This window comes from Grampus griseus (assembly GCF_964374135.1).
Source record: "Grampus griseus genome assembly, chromosome: 7".
Taxonomy (NCBI): domain Eukaryota; kingdom Metazoa; phylum Chordata; class Mammalia; order Artiodactyla; family Delphinidae; genus Grampus; species Grampus griseus.
In genome coordinates this window covers 4,705,469-4,730,180 of record NC_139001.1, presented here as the reverse complement: position 1 = coordinate 4,730,180, position 24,712 = coordinate 4,705,469, and the positions used below count along the sequence as shown (strand labels likewise).

At 47.0% G+C, this 24,712-nt stretch overlaps 1 protein-coding gene across 5 annotated transcripts in view; it reads left to right on the top strand.

Moving 5' to 3' along the window:
• AGAP1 (ArfGAP with GTPase domain, ankyrin repeat and PH domain 1) overlaps positions 1-24,712 on the top strand; it is a gene marked incomplete at its 5' end in the record, with an annotated part of 560,328 nt that overhangs the window by 401,413 nt on the left and 134,203 nt on the right. The gene's annotated exons all lie outside the window — the stretch shown is intronic.

Below are 24,712 nucleotides of genomic sequence, written 5' to 3'. Positions count from 1 at the left end.
ATCAGACACTGCTGAGCAGAGGCCTTAAAGAAAAGGCATCTCCAAACCAAGGAGGAGGAGTGAGGTCTCGAAAGGCAGCTCCAGCGGGTGCCACAGCGGCGCGGGCCTGGGGCGCACGGACGGCATTGCCCTGTGCCCAGCACGCTCCCGGCTCCTTCCTCAGACAAAACAGGATGCTTCGGTAGAGAACGAACGTCTGTCTCCAGCCTCTTCAGGGACTGGGCTTTCCACCTTTCGTCTGAAATCATGACAGCACCTTAAGACGCTCAATGAAGAGGCTAAAGTCATTATAAATGAACCGCCTACAGTTTATTCCCTTGTAACGCGACAGCTGTGCGTCCATAGTCGTCAGGTACCCCGGCAGGCCTGGTGCGGGCCTCCTCAGCAGACACGTCCGTGCTCCAGGCAGAGGCCCCCGACCTGCCGAGCAGGTGGCCTTGACAGGCGGCCTTACCTCTGCAAGCCTCTGTGTTCTAATCTTAAATGGGTGTGTCCTTCTCTCCCTTGCGTGGTCAGTAGGTATGTAGGGCAGTGTCCATCTGTGGCTTCTGTCACTGAGCATCTGCCGTGGTTGCCATGGTTACTTTTTTTAGGGGGCAAGCAGTTCACATGCTTAATTGCATTATCAAATACTTGGAAATGCAGCCGTTTTTCGACGAGCATTACCCTTACTGTCTGAGTGGGTTCATTCCGGCACCCTCTGAGAAGGTGCGCTCCCACATTTGAGGGGGGCAGGAGTCATCAGCTGGCTCTTCCCGGCCTGGTGCACACGCTGCTTTGCCCGGCAGCACCCTTTCTAAAGCTTTCCTCTTGTGAGTGAGAACTGCTGAGTCACCACCACACCTGATGAGGGCGGCGGTCTCTAGGTTCTGTTCCTTATGCGCCGTAGGAGTTATATTTGGGGAGGGGATAGAAGAACAAGTTCCTAAGCAAGATCCTCACCCCAAGTCTTTGCCTCCCCCCACACTCAGAATATTCCTCCAGAAAGAGCATTGGAAGCAGCCTATTAACCTAAAACCCACACTTGACAGATATTCCATTCGCATAATTATCTCTTTGATAAAGACTCCCTAGCTAACTTCCCCTCTACCCGAGAGCTCTTTGCATCTGGTCATGTGTGTATGCCAGGGCACCTCCACACCGTCACATCAGGGACTCCGTGAGTGCCAGACCCTTGACTTGCTGAGAAGCCTCTTCCCACGGAAGGTGATCGTATTGGTCCGTACGGGCATATTTATAAAAAGTACCTGTATGACTGAGGTTGCCTACGGGTGAACGCTGTTTTTAAATTTACAAATCGATTTCTCACATGCCAATGCACCGGGTAGCCATTGTTCTATCACATTGTGTGTTTGTGAAAGACTAGACTAGCTAGGCTTCCTGATGCCCCAGAGCTTGAACCGTGAACACAGGAGATGAGAAGCCAGTCTGTGCCCTCCGAGCCTACTGCGGGATGTGGATGGAGAAAGCCCGGGGTGAAATTGTGCAGGTAGTTTAAGGATGGAGAGAGTTAATCAAGGAAAATTTCCCAAAGAGACTGAAACTTGAGCAGCGTTTCAAGAACCAGATGGATTGTGTGTGTGCAAAACCACAGGAGGAAGTTGTTCTAAACATGGAGGCAGTTTGGACAGAGACTTGAAGAGGAGGAAAGGGCAACATGGAACAGTCGAGGGGCCACAAGGAAGTGCAAGGTATTAGTTGGGATACAGGAAAATGAGGACAGAGAGGAAGAAGAGAGATGAGTATTAACGGGTCAGAATCGCACAATTAATTAGCATCTTATTTTAAGGCTTACAGCTGACATTTTAAATAGCAAAGATCCAGAGAGAAAACGGAATGTTGTACAGAAGTAAGATTCCTATAGTTTCTCAGGCATCTTCCTTGACGCCTGTATTTTTGGAGGATGGCTGGTATGTCACACCCAAGATATGATTGAAAAGAGAAACAGTAGTAATGATAACGAGAGCTAATATTTATTGAGGGCATTTGATCCCCGTGGAGTGGATACTGCTCTTAGCTCCATTTTCCAGGTGGGGAGACTCTGGTACAGAAGGGTTCAATACTGCTTGTCCAGAGTCACGTCCTGGTAAGGCTGGGATGTGAACCCAGGTGGCCTGATTCTAGGCCTTAGAGTCTACGTCAGCACTTCTCAAGATATGTTTCCCAGACCTGTGGTGGCAGCATCCCCTGGGAACTGGTTAGAAATGCAGATTCGTAAGTCCCATCCCAGACCCACTGAATCTGAAACTCAGGGGTGGGGCCCAGCAACCTTTGTGGCAGCAAACCCTCCACGGAATGATGCTGCATGCTGAAGTTTGAGAACCATTGCTCGAAATCCTTGCTTCTGAGTGTGGTCCACAGACTGACTGGTATCTGACAGCCCCTGGGAGTTTCCTAGAAATGCAGAGTCCCAGGCTCCAGCAAGACTTCCTGGGTCAGAGTGCACGTCGTCAAGAATCCTGGGCCATTCGGGTCTGCCTGCGTGTGGAGTAGCCCTGTCTGCCTGCGGCCAGAGTAACGTCCTGGCTTCCCTCCCGTTAGTACCATCCTGCCAGACGCCAAGCAGTTGTTAGTAAAATCAGGGCACAGGATCTGACAGCTGACTTCAAGAAAACACATTTATGAATGGATTTCAAGACCTCAACTTGGGCATCCACGTTCCCTGCCATGCTTGGAAAATAATCACAAAAGAAACAAACAGTGATTAAGAGCTCTCTGTCATGCTTTTTCTCTTTACGTCGCAGTGAAATACAAACTCCACCCTCTTTTTTTTTTTTTTTTTTAATCATTTTCTCTCCCTCACCCCAGTCTCTGGTTTGGATGTCAGGGTCATAAAAAAGCTTACACTGTGCTAGCAGCAGGGACAGGGAGAAGTAAGCAGCTTTTGAATCCAAATGACCATGTGTTGGTGAATATGCCTTCCCATTGTCCCACATTTTTATTGTACATGATAATACATGACGTTGGGGTTCCATTTTTCCCTGCCCCCTTGTCCACACTAAATTAAGACTTTGGCTCCAGAGAACTCTGTAAAGTCTTCCCCTTTAGACGCACAGGTACCCTGGGGGTTTCTGTCTTTTAAGCAGCTGTGAGCAACTCCTAATTAGATAGATGACTTTGTGGTGTGTGAAACTACAAAACAGGAGGTTCTGGTTAAATTAAGGGGGGAAGAAAGAAGAATCCATTCTGTGAAATGCAATGCCCCACTGCTTTATGACTATTACTGCTGTAAGGTTTTACATTTAAGTACCTGAGGTTTAAAATTAGATGTCTAATATAATTTGGCGTTGCTAACGTGAGACCCGCATCTGCCCTTAGAGGAAATGCAGACAGCTCAGCTCAGGGTTTCAGATCGCTGTCTGCCGGCTTGCAGCACAGAGGCTTGGGTCCCACTCCAGCTAAGCACCACAGGCTGCTCAGCGTAATTTTTTAAATGCAGAAACGTATTCATCTTGAGCTTCTGCGTTGAAAAAGGCTGTTCCCGTAGTACATGAAAAATTAATTTTTTTACATTTTTCCTCACTCTCCTAAGTGTTTGACAGAAGTAATTTTTGCAGCAAGAGAGAATAAAAACTGGTGGCTGTAAATTCCTGTCCTGGAACCTCTTGTGTAGATTCTTTATGGACCCAGAATTGATCTACATGTCAGACCCTGTTGTGGTTTCAGCTGTTTATCACGGTAATGGCAGGAGTGAGCCTGTGAACACCAACTTATAATCCTGGGTGAAAGAAATTGGTGTTTGCAGTCAATGAAGGGGCAGCTCAGCTTTATTGATAGATTCAGAACAATTATCTCTGCAACAACTATTGGCTGAGAATTCTCTGCAATTTCATTGGGAGCCTGTGATTTTTTGATTAAGCATTTCTCTATAGGTAATTTTCTCTAGAAGTGCTAGCCAAGAGTTAGCATGACTGTGGGTGGCAGGGGACCCCGGGGGGGTCATTTGTAGTATACTTAGTTGTCATATCTTGCTCCGAGGCAAAATGCATTTTCGGGTGCATCCCACCTGTGCTGAGGGCCCGAGCCAATGCCGTGAACCCTGTGCATCCATCTGCGAGGGGTCCTGCGTGTCTCGGCAAGCCTGGCAGCCTGCCACACCATCTCCTGTGACTGCCAGCTGTGGGCCGAGGGTCTCAGTGGTGGCCGTTGCCGTGGCAGCCAAACTCCCCACCCCTCTTGACTGTCAGGTTGTTCTGATGGCTCCACCCCATCTCTGATTGCTTCATTCCAAGAGTTAGTCTTCTGCCACCCTGGCTGCCCATCACCGGCAGTACTGCACTGCTTCAGATGACTCTTGAACATTTCACTTCCACCTGCCTCCACCGGGCCACCGTCCAGCCTTGTCAGCCCCAAGTATAAAAACCATACCCATCTTTCACTCCTCCACATGGAAGGTGTGTGTGTGCCCATTTCCTTCTAACCATTTAACCACACATCTTCCCACCAGAATCTATGGTTATTAGACAGCCAATCTTGAATCTGAAGCGCTTGCATTTTTGCTAACTTTTAAATATTTTTTGTCGTCATGGACATTTTTTACAAGGCTTGTTTTAATGGTAGAAGTTAGAAACACAGGTTTCAGCTCTTGTCGTTGTGTCCTGCACTTCCTTTGGTTTCTCCTTTCTCATAGAGCCAGCCCCAGGAGGGGCAGGCAGCCCTGCATTTGAGATTACAGAGAGCATGCCGTAACTTTGGGTTCTGGGAAGGTTTACTGTCAGTTCATTAATTTTAATTTTTACAGCTTGAGCACTTTTTTTTTCTCTTCTTGGATTCTATGCTAACAATTTTATCATGTGACCAGCAGGTGGCGGTAGTGTGACACTACAGCTCACTTTTTTTTTTTTCCTTTTTAATTCAAGTATAGTTGATTTGCAATATTGTGTTAGTTTCAGGTGTACAGCAGAGTGATTCAGTTATACATATATATCTATTCTTTTTTGGATTGTTTTCCATTATAGGTTATTACGAGATACTGAATGTAGTTTCCTGTGCTCTACAGTAGGTCCTTGTTGGCTACCTATTTTATGTACAGTAGTATGTATCTATTAATCCCAAATTCCTAATTTATACTCCCTGTTTCCCCTTTGATAACCATAAGTTTGTTTCCTATGTCTGTGAGTCTGTCTGTTTTCTAAATAAATTCAGCCGTAGCGTTTTTGTGGATTCCACCTGTAAGTTATATCATACGATATTTGTTTTTATCTGACTTACTTCACTTAGTGTGATATTTTCTAGGTCCATCCACGTTTTTGCAAATGGTATTACTTCATTCTTTTTGTAACTGAGTAATATTCCATTTATATGTATACCACATCTTTATCCATTCATCTGTCAATGGACATTTAGGTTGCTTCCATGTCTTGGCTATTGTAAATAGTGCTGCTGTGAACATTGGGGGTGCATTTATCTTTTCAAATTAGAGTTTTCTCTGGATATATGCCCAGGAGTGGGATTGCAGGATCATACGGTAGCTGTATTTTTCGTTTTTTTAAGGAATCTCCATACTGTTCCCCATAGTGGCTGCACCAATTTACATTCCCACCATCAGTGGAGGAGGGTTCCCTTTTCTCCACACCCTCTCCAGCATTTATTGTTTGTAGATTTTTTGATGATGGGCATTCTGACTGGTGTGGGTTAATACCTCGTTGTAGTTTTGATTTGCATTTCTCTAATAATTAGCGATGTTGAGCATCTTTTCATGTGCCTGTTTGGCCATCTTACGTAGAGTCTGAATTTGTACAGCTGCGTCTCTGTGTCAGGAGCTTGACATCTAATGCCCATTTCCTGAGAATCATTATCCCTGTTTCATAAGTGAGGTTCCAAAAGGTCGAGAATCTTAAGACCACACTCTTAATAGCCAGAATTCAAACCCAGGTCTTTCTGATTCCAAAGCTTATAGTTTTCCTCTCTGTTATTTTTTTTAAAGGAGAAATGAATTCTTAGTATTAAAACAACGTATCATAAAAATTGTTTATCTTTTCATAGAGCTTGCTTTTTAAGGGAAGGTAGACATTTTCCCTTCTCTCACTTCTGCTGCACTTTGCCTTTCTCATCTGTTTCTCCCAAATCTTGGCTGGCATTCAGAAACCATTCCCTGGGGGTTGTCATCAACCTTCAGCTAAGCTCAGTATTAAAGGACCTGTGGGCTCTCATCTCAAAGCTGGGCACGCCGGGTCTCGGCCGCTGCGGTCTGTTCCCCCCACCAGGCTCGTCGGCCTAATTAAAGGGATGACCCCAGTTCCCTTCTGCAGGCAGAACCTGCTTCCCTTTCTCTGCATGGGACCGAGGAGAAAGCAGAAGCTTCCTAGGGTATCTGGCCGCAGGGGGTAAAAGGTGTATTTTTTTCCTCCCAATCAGAACGTTGTTACTTTGTACTTTGCCTCCTCAGTTCCTTCCTAACAGCTATTTCTAGCAGCAGGTGCTGACTAGGGGAAACGCTGCCCCCATATCAGACCGGGAGCAGGAGATTGCATACCTGCAGGCCAGCAATTCTCTTGCTGCCTGGCAAATGTCTAGAAATCATTTTAAACAGATGTTAGAGCAGGATACCGTTGCCAGTTGCTACGGTACCTGGACCATATCTTTTGGTCTCTCTGGCCCTCGGTATCTTCATCTAGACCAGTGGTTCTCACCCAGGGGTGATTTTGTGTGTCCCTCCCCTGGGGACATGTGGCAGTGTCTGGAGATAGTTTAGGTTGTCACAGTTGAGGGAGTTGGAGGGGTTTCCTACTGGAATCGAGTGGGTGAAGCCAGAGAAGCTTGTGAACGCCCTGCAGTGCACAGGGCAGCTCCGCACGACAGAGGACCATCTGGTCCAAAGTCAGTAGCGCCGAGGTCCAGAAACCCTGGTCTGAACAATGAAGACTTGTGTTTTATGGACCCTAGCAGCCACCGTCACTGTGCTCCACCGTGAATTAAATGATAATCCTTCCCAAAGAAAAGGGAGGCTGTTTCCTTTCTTGAGAGAATGACTACAGCCAACCCAAGCAGTGCCTTGCCCGCAGCGAGACTTTCAACTCAGCTTCCCAGACCGTCCCCCAAGGCAGAAGGCGGGGGTTGTACCAGCCCCATGGCAGTTCTGCTGCTACTACCAGTGATGATGTCACATGACATCCATCCAGCACTCCCTGCCTGTCAGGCACGAGGACCCGGAAGAGGCGGGCTAGTGCCATCCCCATTTGAGATGAGGAAACAGAGGTAGCAGCAGGCCGGTGGCCAAGGCTGGATTCCGTCTCAGGCTGTGTCTCAGCCTCCACTGTGCTGTACTTTGCACCACCACGCTCAGCTGCCCCAAGAACTCTGCCTGCCTGAGGGAGACCCAGGGTGGCCTTGACCGTCGGCCCGTGTTGAGGACGCGCGGACGACACATTGGCGGGCGTCATCTCAGCATCCTCCCTATTCAGAGACCACAGAATGGGTCGGGGCTAACAAAGTGAAACTAAGATAAACATCCTGCATTCAGATTCAGCCAGCCAACCGTGCACACGTAGAATGGGGAACCCTGCCTCGACGAGGCTGACCTGGGTGTAGCTCATCTGCCGAAATGCCGTCGAGACTTCCTCTGCCCTAAGAGAAGGAGGCGTCTCTCTTGTGGGACCACATTTCCAGAAGGACACTGGCAAATGGGGATTGTTCACAGCAGTGGATGGGGATGTAGAGAAGGCTCTGGAACCCACGTCAGAGATAGGGATGGAGGAATTGGGAGGTGGGAGGGGCCTCTGGGGCAGGGGCGTCCCTGGTCCTGCTCTGGAGGGTGCTTTTCAAAAGTACTAGCTCCTGGGGCCAAGGGCTGGAGATGGGCTTCTTTGGCCCTGGGGTGGAGCCTGCGCACCAGATGTTCCCAGGGGGCTTGTAAGGTGCAGCTGGGATTGAGATCCACTCTTCTGGAGCTGGGGTCGGGGCTGAACACTGCGTGCGAATGGCGGTCAAGGTAACAGATAGGAGCCTTACCCTGTGTACGTCCAGGGAATTGAACTCGGGACAGTGGGTCAAAGTTACAGGAAAGAATTGTGACAATTTTTTTTTTTTTTTGCGGTACGCGGGCCTCTCACTGCTGTGGCCTCTCCCGTTGCGGAGCACAGGCTCCGGACGCGCAGGCTCCGTAGTTGTGGCTCACGGGCCCAGCCGCTCCGCGGCATGTGGGATCTTCCCAGACCGGGGCACGAACCCGTGTCCCCTGCATCGGCAGGCAGACTCTCAACCACTGCGCCACCAGGGAAGCCCGACAATTTTTTTTTTAACCTTTATTGAAGTCCAGTTGATGTGCAATGTTGTGTTACGTTCTGCTGTACAGCAAAGTGAATCAGTTCTACATATACGTATATCCACTCTTTTTTAGATTGTTTTCCCATATAGGTCATTACAGAGTATTGGGTAGTATACACACTACTATATATAAAATGGATAACTAATAAGGACCTACCGTATAGCACAGGAATTGGGACAATTTTGACACAAAGTAGCATAAAGTAATATGATAGAGCATAATTTTTCAAAATGACTCTTTCAAAAATTTTCCTCTTGAATCTTTCACTTTCTCCCTCACCTGATGACCCTCTTTAAGTCTCACCAGTGAAATAGGGGAAGGCGCATACTCATCTTCCCAACCCCACGCCCCAGCTGCACCTGGAGCTGCAGCCTCTGTGCTGCTTCCTGCTGGCCAGGGGATTGGGGGGCATGGTCCCTGCCCTTGTGAAGTGTTGCTCCTTCCACCTCTGGACCCATCACCTCTCACTTCCAAAGGACTCTGCCTCTGCAGTCACCCTGTCTGCTTCCTGTACCGTCAGATTCTTCCGGACGTTGGGTCCCTCTGTTCAGCAGACAGGCCTGCTCCGGGATCTCCCATCCTGGCTCCGTGGCCCTCTGCCCTTCCAGCCCCTTCTCAGCCTTCTTCTCCATACACCCTCCTGGGACTCCTGTCTACACTCAGTGTCTCCAGCTACTCACCAGGTGCCTTCTCTTTGATCCGTCCCGATCTGTCCTCCCTCCCCGCACTGCCCGGACACTGCTCTCATCCGGTGCCTGGCCACCCACGCTGTCCACCCCAGGTACAGCATGGTTCCCGTCGCCATCTGCTTCTTAGCGATGGGGAGCCCAGTGACCGCTCCATCGTGCTGGAAACTCTCTCTTCTCTTGGCTTCTCTGATGACAGAGAAGGGAAGCGTGTGTGTGAAGGCTGGGAAGGGCATGTGTCTGGGGAACTTTGTGGCATGGGTAATGAAGGAACTTAGCTGGAGACAAGGCATGAAGGTAGGAAGGGTGATTAGAAAAAGGATCCACGAAAGGTCTGGACTTGAGTCTGGGCAGTCAAGTGCGCCCCTCATGACTTTCAGGGAGCAGTGATTGTGACTTTTACAAGCCAACTCCTGAGTCAGCATGGGTTATCATCTGGTGTAGAAAGACGAGGCAGAGGTGGGTTAGGAGAGAAGGAGGTAATCCAAGCCCAGCAACCCCTGATTCTCCCGGAAGTCTAGAAGTCTCCAGTAGAGTTGTCGCTGAAACTTGCATTTCCCATCCCACTGGTATTTTTAGTATTTGGTATTTAGTATTTGGTATTTCATTTCTCATTGGTCTCAGCGCAACAACGTGTTATTAATGTAAATTGTTAAAGCTTCCTGAAATACAGAGGTCTAAAATTTTACAGTTACTTAGTTTTTTTGTTTGGTGGTTTTTTGGTCCCAGCAGTTTTAGTTGCAAACTTTCAATTTTAGGGTAATTTTTTTAACAGATAGAAAGCATCATTTACTGCCCCGCATCCAATGACTTCGAGGTGGAGTAGCATAAAAGATTTGTCAAATGTATATAATGCCATTTCCCAACTGGAAAGAAAACTTTCTGAGCTTTTGTATTTGCAACATTAAACCATCTGATTTTTTAACACTGTATATGTTTAAGCAATATAGGACTTTTTCTCGTGATTTCATACCACTTTGGGGCCAGGAAAATATTCATTTTTTTTTTCTCTGCTTTGCTCAAGTCCTCAACCTAGGAATCAAATAGCTTAAGAAACTTCAGTGATGCTGTCTCCCTGGTGACTTTTTCAGTTATTAGAATAAAGTTTGGTCGGATCTCTTTCCAGCCTTCCCTTGCTTCCTGTTATTTACACATGCATACAAAGAGGGAAAGACCTAAAGGGCTTAAAATTTTTTAGATACTGATAAGGAAGAAAGGAGTGGAAGTAAATGTAGCAGAGGAGTGGTTATAAAAATACAATTGGTTGTAATATGGTTAGAAGGAGATGGGTAGGTGGATAGATGATAGATAGATAGTTAATAGACATAGATAAAGATAGATAGGGATAGAGAGAGATTGTGGGTGGATGGATGGATGGATGGACCAATGGACAGATAAGATTAGGTAGGTAGATAGGGTAATAGATGATAGATAGATAGATAGAGATAAAAATAGGGAGATAGATGGGGGGGTGGGTGGCTGACTGGCTGGATGGATGGATAAGATAGGTAGGTAGGTAGGTAGGTAGGTAGGTAGGGTGAGAGATGATTGATAGATACGGCTGACAGGTAGCTTTGTACAGATCAGGGTCATCATCAAACCCTCTGTGTATTTACTCCTTTGGTACTTGTACATTACTTTGGTTTTGCATTCTTAAACTTCTTTCAATATCTTTCCTTACATCTTTGCTTTATTATCTGACAGATAAGGTTATTAACAGAAAGTGATATTAATATTAATTACATGATACTAAAAATTTTATGTCATGAGGAAACAGATGGTTATTTTAAATGACTTAAAATTTTACTCTTTTATAGGAAGAAACATTTTAAACCTATTTTGTTATAAATGCTATTTTAATTGCTACATTATTTCTGCAGTGGGATTTTTTAAATCTTACTACATTTGCAGGGAGATGTTTGTCTACGTCAGAATCTCTTAAAATGTGTACTTATTTAGAAGGAAATAATTATAATTGAATTTAAAATATAGTATTGGGGAGCTTGACATTACTGATAAATACATTACGCAGTTCCCACGCCTGATCTCTCCATCTTGGTTGCAGTTCAGGATCTCAGCTCTGACGCCAGAGTTGCTCTCTGCAGCATTTAGCCAAGATCGCAACCATACGCCAGTCACCGTTTCACACGGGCATCCGTACTTCAGAGTGTCTATAAGCATGTGGCCCCAGCTGAACTCTGAAATCATAAAGCGTTGCTACTTGGAAAGTGTTTTCTGTGTATCATGTAATTAGAAAACAGAAAAATGTACTTCGGAATTTTAAGCTTAATTTTACAAGATTGGGAAACTCGCCTTGCAACCAGCTGTTGGCTCTTGGTTCATTTCATAGCAAGCTTTGCACTGATGCAGAAAGTGAAATAAGCGTGTCCACTCCCCGAAACAGCCCTCAGAGATCCTCTGTCTGAGGGCTGTTTTCCTTCTATGTCAAAATGTCCCAGAAGCACCACCTCACCGTCTCCCTTCGAAGACGCCTTTATGGTGAGGGCGCAGAGGGAAATTGAAGTCTGGGGGCCCGTCAGGCCCCCATCAATCAGAAGGCAGGGGTAGCGCCAGCAAGACATGCAGCTCAGGCCCCCAGAGGAGATTCGTAAGCCAGCAGCGTCCGTCCGGGCCACCCATTCTGGAAAAATTAGCATCCTGTGATACCATCTGAAGCAGTCAAGGTTCGGGTTATTGCCTGAACCAGCACCTGGTTTTTATTTATTTAATTTTATTTATTTATTTTTGCGGTACACGGGCCTCTCACTGCTGTGGCCTCTCCCATTGCGGAGCACAGGCTCCGGACGCGCAGGCTCAGCGGCCATGGCTCACGGGCCCAGCCGCTCCGCGGCGTGTGGGATCTTCCCGGACCGGGGCACGAACCCGTGTCCCCTGCATCGGCAGGCGGACTCTCAACCACTGCGCCACCAGGGAAGCCCCAGCACCCGGTTTTTATTCACGTCTGTCTTCCCAGGGCGCTGGCAAAACTGTAAACCAAAGTGTTAGCCATCAAATCACGTGAATACAAGTGCCTGGACAGTTAATTTTTTTTTAAGAAATTATTTGTCCTTTCAAACAATATTCATTTTTTTCCCTTAGCACTGTGTTCATTATGCTCTGTTTTTCACTTTTAAAATTCTTTGATTTCTAGAAGCCTGGATGATAGACGTACTTATGTAAAAAGTTTCACCAGTCAATGAATGTGACATCCGTCCATCATGGGGCTAAAACACAGAGGATCCCATTGGTGTCAGTTATGCATACTTCAGCCTACTCTAGGAAGCCTTTCTTCCTCCTTCTAGCAAGTGGGTTAACTACCTTATCCCTTCTTTCATTTTTTGCAATAATAACTTTGCATTTTCCCTAATTATAAAACGTTACATTTTAGAAAAATTAAAAAAGCAGAGAAGCTTTTTGCTGTTAAAACAAAAAAACTCCTACCCTAAGCTTTTAGTTTGGGGGATGTGTCCCCTTCCAGTGCGTATGTCTGTGTTCTTACTTATTTCCAAAAGTTGGATTACATCGTAACTGGCTTTAATTATAGATGTGTTAAGTTTCTCTACTCTATCTGAAAATAGTCCAGGCATAGGAAACCATCTCTGTGACGAGCAGCAGAGGACTGGTTAAATGAATTACAGTAAAGCCCCACAAAGGGATGCCACGTAGCCCTGAAAATGTTGCCTTCCGTGTAATAACTTGGAAGGATGTTCATGTAAACAGTAGGTGTCACCGTGCTGTGAACCGGCTTCAGCGTCACCCTCGTGTGGTCCCACCCACTCTGCGGCCTGGTCCCGTGCCGAGCTGGGGAACCTCTCCCCAGGCGCACATGGCCTCCCTGCCCTCATGTCCCATCAGATACCACCTTGTCTGTGAGGCCTCTGTGTCTCCCAGCTTAAAATTGCCCACAGCCCTCTTCCCCGCTTTACTGCCTCCATACCACTCTCCCCTTCCAACCTTCGTAATTCACTCGTTGATTTTATCATCTGGCATCTTCCCCACTAGAATGTACGCTTCTTAAGGGCGAGGACTCCATCTAGTTCACCTCTCTGTTCCCGGGGCTGAGAACGGGTTGCCCAGTGAGCTTCCCCTCGGGCTTATGTAATGTACTGATGCTCTCCGCCCTGCAGTAGCCCTGGATCAGTGCTTTAGACACATTGCTCATTAAACCTGTTACAGTTCTGTGTGGCAGTGCTCTTATCCTCATTTTAAATGAGAAAACTGAGTCTTAGAGAGTCTGAATAACTGGCCCCAGGTCACACAGCTGGCAGGATCACGTGTTTTATGCGTCGATGGGCTGGGCAGGGTGTGTGTAAAGGGCTCCTGGGTGGAAAGAGTGCGGGGTGAGGGAGTTATACGAGATCTTAACTGTTTTCCCCTTGTTCTCTTTTGAGCTTTCAGAAATGAATACCTATTATTTATGTAAAAATTTTTTAAAGTTATTTCAAATATGAATTCTGTAGTTAGAAAAAACACAAATGAAGCCATGAACATTTGAGAATTTCCACTTGCACTTCGTTAGTAGCAAACTTAATTCAGTTTGCAACTTTAATTGATCAGAAAAGCGTGGTCCTTGACTGGCATTGGCAAGGCCAAGAAGAGGAGAGCAGGTGGGGGGGGGCATTTGAGGCTTTGGGGGCAGGGAGCAGAAGGGGAGCTGGGACTTGGTGGGGCAAACAGAGACCAAAGTCAGGTTGCCTGAGTCCCTGTCCCCATTCTGCCACTTGCCACACAGGGGAGACAGTTACAGAGATACCAGGAGACCCAATTCAATTCAGAGCAACTGGGTAGAGTCATGGGGAAGCTGCGCGGGGCCTGTCCTGTGTCCCGGAAAGCAGACGTTGTACCGGCAGTAAGTGGAATTATTCACATGCGTGAAGCGTCCACGGTAGAGGATGAATCACAGTTTCATTGCATTTCATTTCGTTGCATTGAGCAAATTGCAATGTTTAATAGTCAGTGAATGTTCTCATCTGCGTGGACCTAGAACAAGGCTCTGAATCCCGGTCCTGCCCGGCCCCGTCTCCTGCCCACACAAGCACGGCTTGAACAAATAGGCTTCTTCCTGAGACTTTCCAGATGTGAAGTCAGATACAGTCAGATACTTAAGTATATAATTTTGTTACTGATTTTCTTTCATGTATTAAAGTTGAATTTGTGGGAATTCCCTGGTAGTCCAGTGGTTAGGACTCCGCACTTCCGTTGGCAGGGGGCGTGGGTTCGATCGCCGGTCAGGGAACTAAGACCCTGCAAGCCGCCACGGCATGGCCAAAAAAAAGTTGAATTTGTAAGAACAATGGCTGTAACACTTCAGAAGAGAGTGGTGGCAGGGCTGTGCTTTTCGAAAGAGCTAGAAGATACTGTGCAATTCCTAATTATGCCTCATCCCAGCCTAGTTTTCTGCACCGTGTCTCCATGTCATCATTGTGTTCTCTTTCTTCACAATAGAACAGATCTGCCCAAACCCCCTGAGTATCCAAGGCTATAGATTTGCCACTTGGAGTGCGCCTCCTGAATCCATCCTTGTGCCCATCTTGCACATAAAGCTTATAAGTGCCGAGCTCTTTTCACGAATATCAACATCTTCTTTTTCTCCATTTTCCACTGACCCTCATGAAATAAGGACAGAAGCACGTTGAGCTGTCCTAGCTACCTAAACACCCTGGCAGAACCGAGCGAGCCCAGCCATGCTGCACCCCACCCCCTAGATGCACCCCGCGGCCTGCGGGATGTTCTGGGAACTCGGACAACTGTAGTTCTAAAGGTCAGACTCGGTTCCTCTGGAAAAGACAGAAGAGATGCCTTCACCTGTGAAAAAGTGTCCTGAGATCCAGGATTAGAAAACGAACTTGAATTTCATGGAAGAAAATACGTAACGCCTATTTTTTCCTTTTCTGAGCCAGAGCCAGGAAATCAGAGAAGATACTAAAAACAGCAACAAAACTGCCCCCAAGAGCCCTTCGCTGCTGGGATATGGAGGGTGAGGTGATGGCTAGTTAAAGCCGCTCAGGGTCGGGACGCATCTGCGCTGCAGTCTGAGGCTGCGGGAAATGGGGTGACCGTGGGGTTATAGCCCCAGTGGACCTAGATGGCCTTTCCAGTCTTGTGCTCAGGGGACCCTAAAATCCCTCCCTCCTCGGATTCCCGGAGTTTCCTCCACCCTCGCAAGTGACAGAATCCCAGTGAAGAGCTGGAGAGGCCGCCCGGTCCCAGCCTCGGCTGTGCTGTAGCGCATCACCGGCGGTGTGGGCGGGGACAGTTGGCGAGAGTGTGCTCGAGAGAAAATTATGGACGGACGGAAACCTTCTGCAGGGGCGGAGGGGAGAAGAGGCAAAGACATGTATTCCTGAGGAACGGGGGCAGGGGCACCGTGGAGGCAGCAAGGAGGCCTCGTCCTGCTTGGGGAGGCTGGTGGGGCGTCACTGCTTCTAACCTCACCCCAGGGGACAAGAGGCAGCAGTGGGAAGAATGGGGATGAGCGGTCCTTGGATGGATAGCAGGCGATAGATTCCACTCCTCGGCCGGGGCGCCGCATCCTTCCCCGACCCTGGTGCCGGCCACAGGGGGGCTGGGCTTCTGCTTAAGGAAGAAGAGGAAAATGTCAGTTACTATGTTTGGGAACACAATCTTATCTCTCATTTTACTTTACAGCAATTTCCCCAAAGATCCACCCCAGTATCTGATTGAACTATATTGACAAAATTTTTAGCCACGATAAGGAAAATGCTTTGAACTCAAAGCAGATCCAACGCAGGATCTCCAGACACTTTCTTTTTTATTGTATTTTATTGCGTTTTATTTCACTTTTGCCAGGACAAAGCCCAAATTCCAAGACAGTGCTAGAAGTTAAAAGGACAAAATTAGAGGAGTACAAATGAAGTCAGTTCTTTTTTAAAAAGAATGTTCTGGAGTGAAGGCTAAATTATTCATCGCTTTTTGTCAGAAGTAATTTAATCTTAGTTTTCAAACACCGTCGTTAATTTTAGAGGTTACACTCCGATTTCTCATTTTTGTGGAAAAGACAAAATAAGAGTCACTCATTTGGCCACAATATTATTAAACCATTGAAAAAGGGCCAGTATTATTAAACTGCTGAAAAAGGCTGTACTTTAAACACCACTTCAGAAATGAAATGATTTTTGGTCTGTGGTTTTGAATGGAGATATTATTCATGGTATCTTCATCCATGGGGTTATTAGTAGGGACAACTATCCCAAGTATAATATTCAACAGATTTTCTGGCGAGTTAACATGATTATCTGTCACATAACAAACTTCTCCAGCATTTACAAGTCCCAGGCGTGTTTTTTGTTTGTTGTTTTGGTTTTTTGAGATTGACATGAAATCATCATGAGATTCAATAGCAAAGAACACAAAAAAGTAGGGTAGGTTTTTGTTTTGTTTTGTTTGCGGTACGTGGGCCTCTCACTGCTGTGGCCTCTCCCGCTGCGGAGCACAGGCTCCGGCCGCGCAGGCTCAGCGGCCACGGCTCACAAGCCCAGCCGCTCCGCGGAATGTGAGATCTTCCCGGACCGGGGCACGAACCCGCGTCCCCTGCATCGGCAGGCGGACTCTCAACCACTGCGCCACCAGGGAAGTCCTAGGGTAGGATTTTAGAGGGGCTTTTCGACTTTCAGGAAACCTTACTTGCCCAAAGCTTAATAACCATAATTATCAGATTTCCTTTGAACTTTGTTCTTTTTGTCATTTTCAGAAATGATGGCAGAGTGGGATTAAGGTTGTGGTGACCATATGTTACTAATTATGCTGGGAAACAGGCATAACCAGGGATTGTACCAGGCAAAGCAGGGTGACTGTCACCCTAGTCAAGGTGGCTCATCTGAGTACCATGTGTGCAGCCTTTGTTCCTCATGGGTACTGTCCATGAGAGTTACTCATTTTCTTCCAGTACAGAGTCAGCAGTATCCTTGTAACCTAGGTGATCAGAATCTTGGGCTTCAGCTGCATGGCACCGTGCCAGCCTGCCACTCCCTGCGTGGACTGGGCAGTTTTGGCACCATCAGAATGTAGAACTTGCCAAATGTAGGAAGCTCTCACTCAGGCTCCTTCGAAAGAAGGAGAAATCTTAACTACAGGTTTGGCGTGGAAACAAAACAGCCCACTCTGATCTATTCAGTTGCCCTCTGGCTTGGGGAACCTTTTATCATCCTACCTAATATGTATTTGTGACCTGGTCAGTATTTTAAATACAGTTGTTTTAACAGTGTAATCAGAAGTGAAAGGTCATTGGCCTCATCTTCTTAATACCACACGAGACTGATTCCAGAATTCAAAGTACAGACGACCTGAATGTCTCAAGTTCTTTATTCAAATGAATTCAGCCCCAGCCCTCAGCTGCCGCTAGTTGGAGACATGAGTGAGTTGAATACATCTAGCGTTCAGGCAGAGGAAGTTAGAGGTTAACCCCAGCCTTGGAATCTACATAAAATACGTAGCACAGTCGTTAGTCATCAGCAGCACGTTAGCAAAATTCTGAAACAGCAGGAAAGAGAAATATTCTCTTTTCGGTGGCAGTTAAAGAAATCATCTCACACTTTTCCAAAAAAGATTTTCATGGGACAAATCCTCGCGTTTACCTATGGAGTTGCTGTCCCATATTTTTATGAAAAAGGTTTATTCTGTTAGAAGGGTGTATAGGTATGAAACAGGTGACCAAGGCAGCTCGCGATGCAAATTTAGGTAAATGTATTCTGAGTGTCTCTTGCATCCACACATGCAGTATAGAATTACAGTTGGATTTGTTTGGTTTTTGCAGTGTTAATTGGATCTGTTTTTTTAAACACATAGTATCGTCCGGCTATTTTCCCAGGACCTAAAACAGTGCTTCCCACAAAGCGGGCGCCGGGTAGTTATTTGTGGGCTGGTGTCTGTGTGCACACGTGCAAACGCTCTCTGAATATGTCGTCAAGGTCATGCTCGTCCAAGTGGGGAGCTTTGTCACCTTTGGTCCCCAGTGGTTGCCAGTTGCCCTGCTCCAGCTCCAGGGCTTTCTGTGCAAGACTGCTGAGGGGGGATTACCAATGGAACCCAACCCTTCAAAGCTCCGCCGTGGGCTTAGTGGCTCAAGGTGGGAGGGAGTCCCGCGCAGGAGCCTCCAATCCACTGACTGGGGCGATTGTTAGGGCCCAGGTGTGACGGAAAGGAATAGAGTTTCTGAGACTTGTGGGGCCTCTCTTTCAAGCAGCCCGACGTTTGAGGCACCTGATACCATCTCTCACTGGCGTGCCACCCAGCATCAACAAAGGCTTGGGAACCACAATCAAACCTCCTGTCCCACGGTTTAGGAGACAGTAGTGAGATGACATAGAACAAGAAGTTTTTCAAGTATCATTTTAAATGTTGAGAAGATATTATTTCTATGACTTTGCAAATTACCATTTGATTTCATCCAAAATAAAAAAGCCATCTGTTGAGTTGAAACATAACATAACGTGACATGTGATGATGCCCAAGGGAAATCTAGATCTTTTTTAAAAGAAGATACAATTTATCATCTTCATAGGGTAATCATTTATTCTACAAAGGGCTCAAAACTGTGAGGGTATTTAATGCAGATTTTTTCAGCTGGCATTTAAATAATATCTAAAACCTCTAGGTCACAGATATACAATGATAGATACACGGATTTTTGTTTCTTCCAGCATTCAAAGACTTTCCTTAAATGTGGGGTTTTTGTTTGTTTGTCTGTTGTGGATTTTTTTGTTTGTGTGTGTGTGTGCGCGCACGCGCTGCAGTTTGTGTTTTGGCGTTTCTTTTTTTTTGGAAGACTTTTTACTGAGCATCTATTTTGGGTGTTTGGTGCCTACTGGCTGCTAAGCGTACGTAAAGAAGTTAAAACTCAGAGGGACACCACCAAATAAGGGAAGCATCCCCAGAGCCAAATCACAGCACTCAGAAGGCAATGAAAGGAGTGCAGTGTTGTGTGGGAGCTGGGAAGAGGGGCCAGGAGGACTTCACGATGAGGGTCGTCTGGCCCTGGGCTCCCACCCCGGCAGGAATCCGTGAGCTGTCTGCTGTCGGCACTGTACTTCGTCCAGCTTTAATCTCGGGATGTCTAAGCGTGAACGTCCCAGATCCTCTCTAATAGTTATCAGAACTTTCCCCCTAAATTTATAATCTTCTTTTGGTATCAGTAATATATGTTTTTTGTGTTGCAGTTCTGTGTTCAGATTCCTTAGTTTCAACTTATTGGATGGTTATTCTTTTTTCTTTTTTTTTAATTGAGGCATAGTTGATGTCCAGTATTAGGTAAGGTTCAGGTATACAACATAGTGATTCACAATTTTTAACGGTTATATTTCATTTATAATTATTACAAACTATTGGCAGCGTTCCCTGTGCTGTACAATCTACCCTTGTAGTTTATTTTATACATAGTAATTTGTTCCTCTTAATCCCCTACCCGTCTTGCCCTCCCCCTTGCCTCTCCCCACTGGTAACCACTAGTTTGTTCTCTATATCTGCGAGTCTGTTTCTTTTACTATCTTCAGTAGTTAGTTTTTTTAGACTCCACATATAAGTGATACCAGTATTTGTTTTTCTCTGTCTGACTTACTTCACTAATATCCTCCAAGGCCATCCATGTTGTTGCAGATGGCAAATTTTCATTCTTTTTTATGGCTGAGTAGTATTCCACTGTGTGGGTATCTAGATGTATAGATAGAGGTAGATAGAGTTCTCACACCTTCTTTATCCATTCATCTGTCGACGGACACTTAGGTTGCTTCCATATCTTGGCAGTTGTAAATAATGCTGCTGTAAACATTGGGATGCACGTATCTTTTTGAATTAGTCGTTTTTGTTTGTTTATTTTTTTAAATAAATTCTACCCAGGATTAGAATTGCTGGCTCCTATGGTAGTTCTATTTTTAGTTTCTTGAGAAACCTCCACAGTGGCTGCACCAATTTACATGCCCACCAACAGTGCAGAAGGGTTCCCTTTTCTCCACACCCTCACCAGCAGTTGTTATTTGTGGATGACTTGTTTTAAAAAACTTGATTGCCCTTTGTGGCCATGTTTACATGGTCTTCAGGATTAAAGGAGGCTAAGAGCATGTCAGTGACCCTCCAGGACCACCTAGATTACCCGTCCACTCAGCATCTATCATCATCCCTCTAATGTGTGAGTCTGTGTCTAGTGTGTGTTTATTGATGATGTCCCCTCACCAGGACATCAGCTCTCTAGGACAGGAGATTTGTTTTATTTACTTCCGTTGTTACAGCTCTAGAAGAGAGCCTGACGGGGTGAGTGGGTCTGTCTGTCCACCCATTTGTCTGGCAGTTGGTCAGTACCACAGTGAGCACAGGGTCCAAGCCCTGTGTGGTGGTGTGTCCTCTTGGACTGGTGTGGGACGTGAGAGGAGGAGAAGAGTCAGGATGGCCCGGGGCTGTTGGCCTGCACACCTGGAGGGTGGAGTCGGTGTTGGGCAGGATGGAGAAGGAGAGGCCGGGCTGCGGCAGGCCGAGGGCAGGTGTTCAGGGGTGCTGTCCTGCCCATTTTACATGTGGAGATACTGAGGCCAAAAGAGATGAACTACCCAGTCACATAGCCAGGTGGGATTCTGAACTGCTTTTCTGATTCCACAGCTGTGCTAGTTCCTTCTGAGGAACTCGTCCTGTGCTTCTCTTCCTGCCCCCCATCTGCATCCCTCTTGGGCCCCTTGATGTTGTCCATCTTGAGGACCATGGACTTCTTCATCGGGAAATGGTCAGGGTAGGAGCTGGAATGTGCATCAGCTCCTGGGCTTCAGGGACGTGATGGTTTGGATGCCTTCGCACACTGCCGTGGGGGGAGCACAAAGCTTCTGGGAGCAGTTTAGCATCAGGTATCCCGAGCCCCACAAATACTCATTTTCTTGGGCCCACATCCCTTGAAAACTGCCCTCATGCAATAATTCCGAATATGGAAAATATATGAAAAGTATTGATTTATGGTCAGAATTTTTCAGTCCATCTAAGCATCAGGGAAATAGTTAAGCGCACTGAAGCGCACTCTACTCTTTAGATTATTGACCTTTTTGACATTTGACCCTGGAGCAATGGGAGGGTGTATCACAACCAAATGACCTCCTGTTTTAGTCTGGGCTTCTGTATATCAGGTTTTCTTAAAGCTGGGGACACCATCGCTCTACTTTTTCAAACCACGTGATATCAGTAGAGTAAGAGCAGGGATGGGTCATGAAGAAACAGCCTTGTTTTGATGCATTTCTGTACGTTGAGAAGAAGGAACCAAGTGAACATATTCAGGACCCTGGACAGAGCCCGCTGGGGACTTGCAGAACTGAAGCTGGCCTTTCCTGCCTCAGACAGGACCATTTCCTGTGCAGGAGTTGGGAATTTGATTCCAAGTGACTTTTAATAGAAGCAGCTAAGTTTCTAAAGATGGGAAATTTACGTTATCGAAGAGGGATCATGCATTTAATTAACTTCTCTATCTAATTGAGTTTTCTTCTAGTCATCTCAGCCGTTCCCCAACCTGCTCAGCCAGTGGAGCCTCCCACGTGAAAGAGAATCTCTTTGTCATTGAGCAGCTGTAAGCGCCCCACTTGAGAAATGGTTATGACTGATTATGTAAAACGAGGTGCAGGCATTTCTTGAAGTGATTTCATTTCCACCGAACGGTGCTGCTCAGAGTGCCTGTACACGTTTTTGGAGTACACTGGATTAATTTAAACTTTGTGCGCTTGATTCAGCTAAAATTCTGCCAGAGAACAATTTAATTTTTGACGCTGAAATATACAGTCCTGACCTGCATTCCCCAGATCGGGTGATGGTATGAGTACAGGCTGACCATCCGGCATGAGGCTCACGGACGCACTCACAGAGCCTGCTGTAGCGGGCAAGAAGGGACGGGGACAAGGTGATTCCGGGTGCAAGGAAACGGCGTGCACCAGGAGGCCAGAGCGGAGGCGGATGTAGCTCAGGGAGGGGGGAGGATGTGAGGAAACGAGAGGAGTGAGGCTGCTCCGCCCTTGGACATGTGCTTGCTGCACAGGACACGCGGGAGGGCGGGACGGCTCCCTCAGAGAAGGACAGAACATCCCAGGGTCCACCTCTTCTCTGAGACCCGGAACCAGGTCCTGGTGGCTGTCTGGAGGCCCAGGGAGCCACATCCAGTCCCCACACTCAACTTTGTGACCTAAGTCTTGTGAACGTCCTTAGCTTAAGTTTCTGAGTGTCGTCCGACCGCCCCCCCCACCCGGACCCCCTGCTCTGACACCGAACCTGCATTTGCTGGTCCCTCCCATTACCTTCTTTTGTCTTCCCTGTTTGGTGGCGTTGTAGCATTGAACACAATGGACCCCCGCCCTTTTCTTTTGTTTTAAAATAGCTTTAGTGAGCTAAAACTCACAGCACATAAACTTCATCCATTTAAAGTCTACAATTCAGTACTTTTAGTATATTCACAGAAATGTGCAACCTTCGCCACAGTCGATCAGAGAACATTTTTCATTGCCTCAAAATGAAACTCCGACCCCTAATTAGCGATCAGAGTTTGTGGGTTTTTTTTTTTTTTTTTTTTTTATAAGGCTGTCGTAGAAACATGTTTCAGTAAGTAAGGGCTTCATGTAAATGAAGACCAATTCCAGCGTCGTTTACAGAGACCTCTGGGTGTAACTGAACACAGCCCGGGTAGGAAATACTTCTCCCTATGTTTCCTCTCCATTCTAGCCCCTCCTATTGTATTCCTTTCCTCCCACTTTTGTAACTCAGTCTAACACTGTGTTGTCTCTCCCTTTTCCCCAACACCTGTCATCTTCCTGGGCCCCCCGCAGTGTCCCCGCTGCCCCTTCTTCTGACACCGTGTACCTCTGTGTGAGCGCCGCTAGCTGCAAAGGGAACCGGACAATATGCCGGGCTCTGAAACATCTTCAGAGATTGGGATTCAAGTAAACGTCCTCCTGTTGAAAGCTCCCGTCAAAAGGACTGTGAGAAGGGGTGAGGTTTTGAACTTCACTTCACACTCACCTTTTAACAGCAGCCGGGATGTTGTGATTTCCTTGGATGGCAGAGGTGGCCTGTTCTTTATTTACCAGCCCACACATCTCTCTGAGCTTCAGAAAGAACAGAGCCCTTAGTGAAGATCCAAATTAGCTTTAGATTGTTGGCTTTGTCTTGAAGGGAATAGGTTTTAATTAACCAGCTCCTACAGGGACTCCATCTTGAGTTTTTGGAAGGTTTTAACCCTCAGCTGATTCCCTCCACCCCAGCCCGGCACTGACAAATAGCCCTGTCTTTGATCATTTTGAATTCTTGTAATACCAAAAAACAAAGATTTTTAGTAATATATTGTTCCTGATCCTGCCAGATGAGTAAGTTAGGGACTATGTGAAAGTGAGAGAGAGGCGAGCTAATATGCATTCACAGTCGGTCCTTTTCCTTTTTTCCTTTTTTTATTTTTTTAATAGAGATTCAGGCTTCTTGTGAACATGCATTTTAAAGCAATTCCTATCTTTCGTCAGCACACAGGAAATAACAATCAGCCTGCCCTCAGAACTCCTGGCAGCTCCCCCAGATAGCGTGGCGGGCTCCCTGCAGCACATTCTGGGTGTCCACTCTCCAAATCGAGCCCAGTACGGAAGAGTGGAGGGAGACATCCCTCCAGAGGGTCCACAGCTCCCTGAAATGCACTCCAGAGTGGGAATCGGGGAAGGGCGTTGGACGTGCAATGGCGGTAGGAACGCCAGTAGTTGTTGCGGTCATGACAGTCGCAGGGATGCCCCACTCCTTCCCAGCGAGGTGCAGGAGGACACCTTCCCCGGCATACACGTTTGGAGACCCTTGGGAGAAGCAGGGCCACGGGAATCACAGGCGTGGAGCCCGGTCTATTTGAATATCAGCCGGGATAGCAGAAAACCCATCCGCACACCTGGCGCTGACGGCCATCACCGAGGCATGCTCTCTGCAGCAGTTCATCAAAGATGGCCCCGCTAATGATCGGCTGGGCAGATAATCGGACGAGAGTTAATTGTAAGGTTTGATATGGCATCTTGTCAGCAGAGATAAGTTGTCACGTTTTCCACTTGAGCTGAAACTAAATGATTGTAAAATAAGTTATGAGTGTCCTTGGGCCTGTCTGCCGGAATGACGGCTGAGAATACGTTCCTGGCGCAGCAGGCGCAAGCAGCCTACTTGATATTTATGCGAACGGAATGTTATTTTATTCCCCCTCCAGTCATGCTTGTCAGCTCTCCGAGTGAAAAGTGAAACTGCTTCTTTGACTCATACGTCACGTACTGAAGCTCGGAGACACTGCAGATTGTTATCGTTATTGCTCGTATTATATATTTTTTGGGGTGTGCGTTGAACATTGACGCCCGATTGGGAAGAACTAATGGCCGACATTGAGCGCTCGGGACGGCGGTGGACCGGCCTGTCCCGGCTCGGCGCCTCGTCTTGGGGGCTCCGGTCCCTCATCAGAGCCGGTTTAGAGGGGGCGTAATGAGGCGCTTGCCTCTTTCAATTTGGCATGGCTTTCTCCTTTCGGCGTCCCCCCCCCCCCCCGCTCCCCTGCTCTCTGCACGCGCCCTCCCGTATTTAAGGCTGTCGACGGTACTGTCTGCCCCGACGCCCAGTAGTTGATACAGAATAAGATGCGTTATTTGTACTGCGTTCTGTGGGCTCATTTTCAGTGTCTGGGGCTGGGCTTTTGGGGCCTCTTCAGTTTGAAGGATACCTTGTCAGGCAAGCGGAGTCTGTTGGAAATGGAAAAGCACAGCACAGACGCCTGGTGCGTTTTGAT